The 12,286-nt window shown below is 38.9% G+C and overlaps 1 pseudogene; it reads right to left on the bottom strand.

The window, feature by feature from the left end:
* Positions 1 to 7,039, bottom strand: part of LOC138602583 (immunoglobulin gamma-1 heavy chain-like) — a 50,768-nt pseudogene extending 43,729 nt beyond the window's left edge.
* Positions 7,040 to 12,286: the final 5,247 nt, after the last annotated feature.

A 12,286-nucleotide genomic window follows, 5' to 3' on the forward strand; every position in this document is an offset into this window, starting at 1 on the left:
TTCTGTCCGTTTAGAGTCGCTGTGTTGCTGGAAGAGTCTGAGTCGATACTGAACTTGTTCTTCAGTGAATCTTTGTAGCTTGTTGTGGATCCAGAAGCTGCCATTCCAATCCACTCCAGTGCTTTCCCTGCAGGCTGTCTGATCCAGCCTGTGTAGTAGCTGCTAACAGAATAAGAGACCTGACAGGTGATGGTCAGACGTTGACCTGGCTGCACAGTCACAGAGGCTGGCTGTGTCAACTGTTGACACTTCACACCTGTTAAAATAAAGAACATGTTTTGTAAGAAATGATCAAGTTAAAGTGCAAAAGAAGAACTGTTGACTTTGACAAATCCAGAGAGACTCACATCCAGCTGCCAACAGCAGCAGCAGAGCTACAGAAAACATGCTTTATGTTAAAGTGACGTGCTGTGAACTCCACTGACAGCCTGATGTGAAGCTTTTATAGCCGAGTAACAAGGAAGCTCACTGAGTTTGCATAGAATCAAACATATGAAGCATCAGTGTTGCTCTGACTAAATGAAAGCATGACTGTAAATCACCTCTGCTTTACATATGATACATCTGAGTTTTGCATTGACTCCTCCTCACCAGAACGTACAGCTGGAACAGACTTGATCTGTAACTAAAGTTCCTCGAGATCAAGCAGCCAAGGGTCATTTAATATTCACCAATCAGCCAAAACATTATGACCACTGACAGGTGAAGTGAATAACACTAATTACCTCGTTACAATGGCTCCTGTCAGTGGGTGGGATATGTTAGGCAGCAAGGGAACATTTTGTCCTCGAACTTGATGTAATGGAAACAGAAAAACATGGTCAAGTGTAAGAATGTGAGCGAGTTTGATAAGAGCCAAGTTGTGATGGCTGGATGACTGGGTCAGAGCATCTCCAGAACTGCAGCTCTTGTGGGGTGTTCCCGGTCTGCAGCGGTCAGTACGCTCAAGGAGGGAGTGAAGGCTGGACCATGTGGTCCGATCCAACAGAAGAGCTACTGTAGCTGAAATTGCTGAAAAAGTTGATGCTGGTTCGGATAGACAGGTGTCAGAACACACAGAGCATCACATTGTTGTGTATGGGGCTGCTTAGCCGCAGACCGATCAGCTGTTTTTTTTATCAATGAACTTCAACTCTGCGATCATTATTACATTTTTATTTGTTATATTTTACATTTAGTCTAATATAAGTTGTAGAGGCCTTTTTATAAAGTGATGCTGAGACAACTGAAAGTTGATGGTGATAAATAGAGGAAGTAGTTTTTGTACGACTCTCCTGTTATTGTCTCTCACTGTGGCTCTTCTGGCACAGTAATACACAGCAGTGTCTTCAGTCTTCAGACTGTTCATCTGCAGATACACCTGCTGTCTGCTGTTGTCTCTGGAGATGGTGAACCGGCCTTGAACTGACTGAGAGTAGGATTTGCCGCTACTATCAGTGTAGATGAAAGCGACCCACTCCAGTCCTTTTCCAGGAGCCTGTCTGACCCAGGCCATGTGGGAGCCACTGAATGAGAACCCAGAGCCTGTACAGGTCAGTCTGTGGGATTCTCCAGGACGTTTAACCACTGGTTCAGATTCTGTCAGAGTTTGACCATCAACACCTGGAGAGAGGATAAAAACATCAAGTGAAATCAGCTGCTGACAGATATATACGCTATGTAACATGAATATAGTGATGATCTTCACCTGCCCAGCAGACAGTTAACAGCAGCAGTCCTGTCCTGTAGTCCATCATGTTAAACTGTGTGTCCACTGTTCTCTGTCCTCCTCTCTGCAGTCACATAAGTAGAGGAGGAAGACATCACAGTTTGCATTGACTCCTCCTCAGGGAGGAATATCATTTGACTTTTATCTCTGTTATTTTCAGTTCACCAGACTGAAGCAGTAAGTTCTTCTCTTGTTTGACACCAGAAGATCTGCTCCCATATAAACCTCTATCAGGTGTTAACTGCCCGTGATGTTCTTTCATTATAGATCTCACTGTCGACATGTGTGGGAGGTTTTGTCTCCTTTGTTTCTGGGTATCTGCCCAGAGTTTAGATTGGTATTGAAAGCTTCATTTGTTGTAGTTTGAATAATAAAGGTGACTTCTGGTTCAGTTTCCAATGCTCACATGATTCTGATAATGATCAGTTCTATTGATGGAAACAGAAGAGTTCTTTCATGAAGTCTCAAGCTTTTCTTTCTGCTGTAACAGTGAACTGATGTTGACATCATTGTTGGTCTGAGGGCTCCTCCTGTTGTTCACATTGTAAACTGTGTGTTTACATCAGTGATGCTTGGGGCTGTATTGTAGCCAAAGTCGATGGACAATGTTACCCAGATGTTGACTTATTAATGTTAAGATGTCAGCCATACTTTCAGGCCTATCTCGTTTCTGCAGTTTACATTTCCCCTCAGCTGCAAACACAAATTCAAATGCACTACAGAATTATTACTTCATGCATACGTGTATTGGTGTTCCTCTAAATAACTTTATTTAAATAGTTTTATTTTAATTCATGACATTCTTGATTTAAACCTTTTTATGAATGTTATGTGTGTGAAGCAGGGAGGGGCAGTCGAGTGGAAACATGCCTGGAAATCACCTTTGCTTCACATGTGATATTTTCATTTACATTTAAATGTCCCAACATTTACAGAATATTAATGTCTGAATGTTTTGCATTGAAAGAAATATGATACTGAAACATTATGTTGATTTTCAAATGACAAACATTATTACTTCATGTTAATTTAACATTCATGGACAATAGAAAATGTTATTAGAATCAGCACTGCTATAACAATGAAGATAAGCACTAATGGAAACTAAAAACATCCAAAGTCATTGTGAAAATGTGTTTGTATGTCTGGTTGGTGGATTGGTTTGTCCTCAGTTTGCAGTGAGATTAATAACGATGGAAGAGATGTAGATTTGCATTGACTCCGCCTCACAGAGCTGAAAATAGAAGCATGAAGATTTAGCCTCATATTTCCATGTTGTTTTTTATTGGAGGTTTCAGGGCTGGTTGGACAAGACGTGCACGATAAATCAAACTGAATGGATCGAGTCTTTGGTGCCAGATTTTAGCAGACAGACAGACAGACAGACAGTAGAAGCAACATATAACCCCTTTCATTCATTAATGACACGTTGCACTAATGAGTTTTATAGCCTGACGTGAGACACAACTTTGTTTGTAGAGCGGTACCAGGATTCTTTCAAGCTTCCAAACCACTTTGTCTTTTTCATGGTGACTGGACTTTTCTCGTTGCATTCTCAACAAGCAAGTTGAAACACGAGACAAACACATTCACACATATTGTCACCTGAAAGGATTCCAAAAGCCATTTTACCTAAATACATGTGTGTTGACAGGATGAGGAAAGCATCACAGACACTCAGAGGATGTTTGAGGGTGTTAACTGTGTTAAACTGTCAGTGTTTTCCTCAGGGCCATTACTTGTACATACAGCTCGTTCCATGGAGGCCATTACTGTGATCAGCACTGAATACAGTCAGTCCTTGTCTGCCCTCAACAGTTTTAATGGAGGGACTGCAACTGACCTGACAGTGAACAGGGAGAAGAAGCTGAAGAAAAAAAGGATGGATGGACAGATGATTATTGTTGATGTGATGATGATATTAATGATGATGATTTAGATATCTGAGTGTCACGAGTGTGCACTTTGAAGTTCTGTTCTCTACATTAAAAACACTTTGTTGACTGAAGTTAAGCTCTGAATCCTTTGAAATAGATTGGATGTACTTTTTACATTGATCTCAATATCTATATTTAATGGCAGTGCTGTAACTCAGTCCATGAGTCGCACAATAATGAACAGCAGAGTCTGTTTTCAAAAGCTGGTTATATAAGTGATTATTACACAAAGACAGCTTTTAAGTTATGAGATTAAAGGTTATGTTGGTGATGTTTAATGAAATATGTTATATTAGTATTAAACTGTTTCCTAGTGTCTGTCAGTGCAGTAAAGATGAGTCCTGTAGGATTTTGTACAGCTGCTCAGCCTCCTCCAGTCACTGTGTGTCTCTGGCACAGTAATACACAGCAGTGTCTTCAGTCTTCAGACTGTTCATCTGCAGATACAGCTGCTGTCTGCTGTTGTCTCTGGAGACGGTGAACCGGCCTTGAACTGACTGAGAGTAGGATTTGCCGCTACTATCAGTTTGGATCCAAGCGATCCACTCCAGTCCTTTTCCAGGAGCCTGTCTGATCCAACCCATGTGATAGCTACTTAATGTGAATCCAGAGGCTGTACAGGTCAGTCTGTGGGATTCTCCAGGACGTTTAACCACTGGTTCAGATTCTGTCAGAGTCTGAGCATCAACACCTGGAGAGAGGATAAAAACATCAAGTGAAATCAGCTGCTGACAGATATATACGCTATGTAACATGAATATAGTGATGATCTTCACCTGCCCAGCAGACAGTTAACAGCAGCAGTCCTGTCCTGTAGTCCATCATGTTAAACTGTGTGTCCACTGTTCTCTGTCCTCCTCTCTGCAGTCACATAAGTAGAGGAGGAAGACATCACAGTTTGCATTGACTCCTCCTCACAGAGAGAAACTGGCCCACTTTAATTTACCTCACCTCTCGTGTATTAAAGTTTGCTCACATTTGTATGAAGAGACAAAAAGACTGATCATTCTTTTTGGCACCTCATCAGAGGAAACTTGGCCTCTTCCAAGATCCAGTAGAAGTCGGGTACAAAGAGAAGCTGATGTTGATTCTTCAGAGTCTTCACACTGCATTTCCATCAGTTCTAATTGCAGACTCTCATCCACTTCTTCTGCATCCATCAAGAAGGAGGTAGAGAACAGCTGGATGTCTTTGTCAATAGCAGAAAAATGATCCCAGACACATATTTCCCTTTCTTAGCAGAGAAGTTGGCCTTTGGAAAAGCAGATTAAATTTCACAAAGCGTGGGGAAGTGTGCAGCATTGAAGTTGCCTCATTGTGTCTCAAAGAGACGGAGCTTCACACAGAAGGCTTTCATGTGTGTGTAAAGCTGTGGCACAAACTGCTCTTTGGACATTGGAAGATTAGGTCCCCGTATTCAGCATCGATTTCAGGAGAGCCTGGAATTCTCTGTGATAGAGCCCTCGAGCTCGAAATATGTTTTCAGAAGTGTTCATCACGTCGCCAAGCTGGACCTTCTTGGCACAGAGTTATTGTCAAACGTTCTCGTCTATTCCTGCAAACAAAAAAAGAACAAAGTGGCCTCTGTGCTCTCATCACATGCAATCAAGTAGAAATCAAAAGCACGAGCTTCATCTGACACTTGATGCTTTAAGTCAGCTGACAAGTCTTGGATTCGCTGGGCGACTGTGTTTCTGGACGTGCTGACGTTGAATTCCTGCATTTTCTCTGGTCACATTATTCCTGCCACTTTAGTGAGGCACTGTTTCATGAAGTCACCCTCTGAGGAAGGTTATCCGTGTCGGGCAATGAGTTGAACTACCTCGTATCTGGTGACTGTGGCATCTTCTTGTGTTTTGTTAGGATGGAAAAAATACTGTTGTTGAGCTAACAGGCTAGCTGCCATTTGCTTAACTTTCTGTTGTGGCTCGGCACCAGTGTAGGACGTGTCGGACTGATGCTTGGTTTCATCGTGTCGTTGAACATTGTAGTCTTTCATCACTGCAGCAGTTTCAATGCAAATCCAACAGACACACTTCCCCTTGACTTCCATGAAGAAATATTCATTTTCCCACCGTGTCTGAAACTTTCTGCACTCACTTGCTAATTTGTGTTTCTTTGGTTTTCATGTTTAATCACCCGTGGCAAAATCTTCTCTGAGTGATTGCACCTGTTTTGTGAGGACAGAGAAGCTGCCTTGTTCAAGACAGCAGCGCCGCCTAGTGTCAAAACTAAGACGTACAATACAGTCAAGCACAAGCTTTATTTTCTCATGCGGGCCATATTCCATTCTGTGTTTAGGAATTTCTGCTAATTAGAAATGGCCCACGGGCCGTAGTTTGGACACCCCTGCTCTACGTTCTGGAGCTCAGGCTGCATGATGTGACGACTTTGACAACAATTAATCAGTTTTTAAGTTTTGCCAAAGTGAGTTTTTCCAACAAATCAAACCTTCAGAGTTTTTCTTTCTGTTGTTTATTTTCTCACTGAGTTCTCATCAGTTTTATTTCTCAGAACATCATTAGGAAAAAAACAGCAGGAATAAATGTGTAGAAAACATTTGTGGATATTAATGAAGCTTTAACAACAAAGTGAGGAAACGTGTGTAAGCCCTCAGAACATAGATGCCATTTAACCCCATGTTATTTAGTCAAAGACAGAAATTCCATCTTTAATGTTTCATTTGTTTCATGGAAACCTTTTTGAGACAGAGTTGTGAAGAGAAATAATGTCACTATTTCACATGTTGACACTTCACTGTATATTAAATATCTTTTTATACATTATAATCTTTGACTTTTCCTGTTTCTAAATATGTCTGTTCTGTTCTTAACAGTGAACTGTTGTTATAATCATTAGTGGTCTGAGGGCTCCTCCTCTGGTGGCTTCATGTTACAAGTGTTCAGGCACTGAGGGGTTTTTGTTCAGCTCTGCTGATGGTTTGTGTTATTGTGGCTCTCTGGCACAGTAATACACAGCAGTGTCTTCAGTCTTCAGACTGTTCATCTGCAGATACACCTGCTGTCTGCTGTTGTCTCTGGAGATGGTGAACCGGCCTTGAACTGACTGAGAGTAGGATTTGTGGCTACTGTCACCCCTGATGTAAGCGATCCACTCCAGTCCTTTTCCAGGAGCCTGTCTGATCCAGTTCATCCAGTAGTTGCTGAATGTGAATCCAGAGCCTGTACAGGTCAGTCTGTGGGATTCTCCAGGACGTTTAACCACTGGTTCAGATTCTGTCAGAGTCTGAGCATCAACACCTGGAGAGAGGAGAAAAACATCAAGTGAAATCAGCTGCTGACAGATATATACGCTATGTAACATGAATATAGTGATGATCTTCACCTGCCCAGCAGACAGTTAACAGCAGCAGTCCTGTCCTGTAGTCCATCATGTTAAACTGTGTGTCCACTGTTCTCTGTCCTCCTCTCTGCAGTCACATAAGTAGAGGAGGAAGACATCACAGTTTGCATTGACTCCTCCTCAGGGAGGAATATCATTTGACTTTTATCTCTGTTATTTTCAGTTCATCTGACTGAAGCAGTAAGTTCTTCTCTTGATTGACACCAGAAGATCTGCTCCCATATAAACCTCTATCAGGTGTTAACTGCCCGTGATGTTCTTTCATTATAGATCTCACTGTCGACATGTGTGGGAGGTTTTGTCTCCTTTGTTTCTGGGTATCTGCCCAGAGTTTAGATTGGTATTGAAAGCTTCATTTGTTGTAGTTTGAATAATAAAAGTGACTTCTGGTTCAGTTTCCAATGCTCACATGATTCTGATAATGATCAGTTCTATTGATGGAAACAGAAGAGTTCTTTCATGAAGTCTCAAGTTTTTCTTGCTGCTGTAACAGTGAACTGATGTTGACATCATTGGTGGTCTGAGGGCTCCTCCTGTGGTGGCTTCATGTTAGTGTTCACAAGGGGAGAAACTGTTTTTATCGATGATACTTGGTGCTCAAATATTGTTAAATAATAATAAATAATAATAAAAGTTAATATTTCCCAGATGTCAAGTTTTTAAAGTTCAGATTTCAGCATAAAGTTATCAGCACTATCTTGTTGCTGCCGTTTACATTCCCCCAAACAGCAAATCCAAAAAGAATGCAACAGAATTATAATTTTATGCGTGCAAATGAAACAGTGTATTAGTATCTAAATAACTTGGATATAACAATTTATTTTTTCTTTTTCTATTCTACTTTACAAAATGTGTCCTTTTGTTCTGTGTGTTGCAGGAATGGGCTAAAACATTGAATCATTGTGGAACTCTGTTGTGCAATGACAAATGAATGATGTTGAATTCTTGATGGAAACGACTTTAACATTCAGACGAATGAGATGAAACAAGACTTCAACATTGAATCTATAGTATGGATTTAAGAGGGGTGCTCCGATCCTGAGTTTTCAGGCCAATCACCGGATGCAGGATCTGCCGATGCCGATCACAGGGTCTTTTTGAAGCCCTGGATGGATTGTGTAGCTCTATTTATTGTTTTAACATGATCTATTCTTTTATTTGACAACATTGTATATAATGTCTTAAAATTAAGAGATGAGAGAGAACCGTGTACTGCCAACTGTTTATTTAAACAGGCAGGTAACATGCCCCACATATTGGTCCTGCTCTTAGAAGCACTCCTATTCTCGTATAAATACAACGAAAAAAACCCGGGTCCATCCGGATGAGACTGCCCACAGCTCAGCCGCTCGGGTCTTATATACTCTTAAGCCCCCCCCCCCGTCGCTGGCCTTCAGCATGTATCAACACCTGTTGGAGACCCCCCCTCGCTCTGGCTCTCTGCCCTCAGTTTGTTTCCTTTCAGTTTTGCCCAACCCATTTCCAACTTTTCCGCAGGACTCTTCCTCACTCCGGCCAATTAATGATATTGTTGAACTTGATAAGACATTCTCAGTAATTAATTTCAATTGTAGAAGCCTACCTTAAGATTTTGCTAAAATCAATGAATATTTAGACATGTTTAAAAGTAAATTTAAGTTGATAGCTTTATCAGAGACATGGATAAATGAAGAGAAAGATATTGATTTGCATATTAATGGTTATGATTTATATGTCAGCAGTAGAGCTAACATGAGAGGAGGGGGTGTGGCTATCTATGTGGACAGTGACTTAAAAGGCAGACCAGTAGAATGCATGACAGCTGTAATTGATGATCTAATGGATTGTATTTCTGTGGAAATCAATTAGAAAGAATGAGAAATATCGTTGTTACATGTGTTTACAGGAAACCAGGGTCAAATGTGGAAACTTTTAAGGACACTTTAGAAGAATTAATGAATAGCTTAAATGACAACAAAACACTTATAATTTGTGTCGATTTGAACATCGACCTCTTCAAGGTATCTACACATAAACAAACTTCTGATTTTCTGGATGCATTATATAGTAGAGGGCTGTACCCACTAATTACAAAGTCCAGTAGAGTAACCACAACTAGTGCAACATTAATTGACGATATATTCACAAATGTCTTGGATAACAGTATAACTAGTGGGCTAATAATAAATGATATAAGTGACCATTTACCTGTATTTGCAACATTTAATTATCGATTACAGAGAAAGAAAGCAGAAGATTGTCACAGATATATAAGGGTATGGACTGATGAGGCAATTAATACCTTCAGAAATGACCTCTTAAAACAAGACTGGAGAGGGGTTTATACAGATGAGGTAAATACTGCTTATGATTCATTCTTAAATTGTTATTTGGCTCTCTATGACAAACAGTGTCCAACAGTTTTATGTAAGCATAAACATAGATATAATAAAAAACCCTGGATAACAAAAGGTTTACAAAATGCATGTAAAAAGAAAAACAAACTGTATAGGGACTTTATAAAATCTAGAACAGAGACTGCTGGAAAACGATACAAATTGTACAAAAATAAGTTAACCAACATATTGAGAAAAGCGAAAAAGGAATATTATAATAAGATTTTACATGTAAATAAAAATAACATTAAGGGTACATGGAACATTCTAAATAATGTAATAGGGAACAAAATTAGATCAACAGATCTACCCAGTCATTTTGTAAAAGACAATAAGGTGATTAAAAACATGAATGAAGTGGCTAATGAATTTAATTCTTTTTTTGTAAACATTGGGCCTAGCTTGGCTAATGACATTACAAAAAAACATGGACAAACAGGAAGTAGTTGGAAAGGGGAAAATAAGGTGCTGCAGTCAATGTTTCTAGGAGAGGTGAGTGAAAGTGAAATACTATCTGTGGTAGCTAAAACAAAAAACAAGACATCAACTGATAGTGATGGAATTGACATGAACATAGTAAAAAAGACTATTGATTGTATAATTAAACCATTAAGTTATGTTTGTAATCTTTCATTTAGAACTGGTGTTTTTCCGGATAGCATGAAAATAGCTAGGGTCATTCCACTTTTTAAAGCAGGAGATAAACACAGTTTTGACAATTATAGACCAGTATCAAGGCTATCACAATTTTCAAAAGTACTAGGAAAATTGTTTGTTCAAAAATTTGATAGTTTTATGGAAAACAATAATTTATTGAGTGAGAGTCAATATAGTTTTCGGAAAAACCGGTCTACAGGTCTAGCAATAATGAAAATATTAGAAGAAATCACAACAGCAATTGATAGACATAAATTTACAATAGGGGTATTCAGTGATTTAAAGAAAGCATTCGACACAATAGATCATTCCATTTTAATCTCTAAGTTAAATACATATGGTGTGAGAGGGGTTGCTCTAAACTGGTTAACTAGTTATTTAAACAACAGACAACAATATGTGCAATTTGCTGGTAAAACGTCAAACTGTATGAAAATAAAATGTGGGGTTCCACAAGGTTCGTTTTTGGGGCCGAAACTTTTTATTTTATATATTAATGACATTTGTGAAGTTTCAAAGTTATTGCATTTTGTTTTATTTGCAGATGACACAAATTTCTTCTGTTCAGGAGATAATTTAAAAATGTTATCTGAAAATATTGAAAATGAAATGGTTAAACTAAAATCTTGGTTTGATGAAAATAAGTTCTTGTTAAATAAAAAAAAAACTAAGTTCATGATTTTTGCTAATAAAAGAAAGAATGAAGTCTTATTATCTATTGATGGAGTTAACATTGAGAAAGTACCTGAGTTTAGATTTTTGGGAGTTATAGTGGATGAAAAACTGACATGGAAATCCCATATATCATATGTTAAAAAAAAAGTGTCTAAGGATATTTTTATTTTGATCAAAGCTAAGCATGTTTTAGATTGTAACACAATGACAATGTTGTACTGTTCACTTATACTGCCTTACTTTATTTACTGTGTAGAAGTGTGGGGTAACACGTATATAAGCAATATAACGCCATTGTTTTTATTACAGAAAAGAGCACTTAGAATTATGCATTAAGTTGAATATAGAGAGCACACTAATAGATTATTTATTGAGTCAAGATGATTGAAATTCAAAGAAATAATAGAATTGCAGACATTATTAGTTGTGTTCAAGGCTAAAAACAGAGTATTGCCAGAGAACATGCAAAAACTGTTTGTGTTTGCCTCAGATGATGATCATCACAGAAGGAGATTTGATTTTAAGCATCAAGTTGCTCGGACCACTTTAAAACAAATGTGTGTTTCTGTTGTTGGTGTGAAACTTTGGAATTCTCAATAGAAGGATTTAAAAGGTTGTATAAATATCTTTCAGTTTAAAAAAATTTACAAATTAGACAATATGCAAATGAAACTTAACTTTATTTCTTTTGTGCCTGTAATTTTTTTACTTTATAGGTTATTTTGTTTAATGATGTTGTAACCAAGGGTGTAGATAATGGTGTAGGTTATTGGAAATGACAGACCATCTAAGATGTATTGTGTTCTAATAAGGGGCAGATAAATAACAAGAATTATATTCTTCTTTCTGCTCCTTTCCTTTCCTTTCCTTTTCAGACATGAAGGGCATGGATTTTTTATTTGAAATGTGTATTGTGGATTTGTGTACCGGTTTTGTGGTATGTTGTGCATTTTTCATGAAAGGAAGGAATGAATAAATAAATAAATAAATAAATGAATAAATTAGGCACGTTCATGCACTGTACAACAGATAAGGGGGGGGCTCGGGGGGACACCTGTTTTTCTTGGCCAGCTGCCCACCCTGCACCTGGCTTTTATACTGAGCCTAGAGTAGTTTTTGTACGACTCTCCTGTTATTGTCTCTCACTGTGTCTCTCTGGCACAGTAATACACAGCAGTGTCTTCAGTCTTCAGACTGTTCATCTGCAGATACAACTGCTGTCTGCTGTCGTCTCTGGAGATGGTGAACCGGCCTTGAACTGACTGAGAGTAGTATTTGCTGCTACTAGCACTGCTAATGAAAGCGATCCACTCCAGTCCTTTTCCAGGAGCCTGTCTGATCTAGTTCATAGCCGAGCTGCTGAAGTCTAATCCAGAGCCTGTACAGGTCAGTCTGTGGGATTCTCCAGGACGTTTAACCACTGGTTCAGATTCTGTCAGAGTCTGAGCATCAACACCTGGAGAGAGGATAAAAACATCAAGTGAAATCAGCTGCTGACAGATATATACGCTATGTAACATGAATATAGTGATGATCTTCACCAGCCCAGCAGACAGTTAACAGCAGCAGTC

The sequence above is a fragment of the Semicossyphus pulcher genome, unplaced genomic scaffold (assembly GCF_022749685.1).
Source record: "Semicossyphus pulcher isolate SPU_LCO1_2020_fin unplaced genomic scaffold, fSemPul1.0.p SCAF_23, whole genome shotgun sequence".
Classification (NCBI taxonomy): Eukaryota; Metazoa; Chordata; class Actinopteri; order Labriformes; family Labridae; genus Semicossyphus; species Semicossyphus pulcher.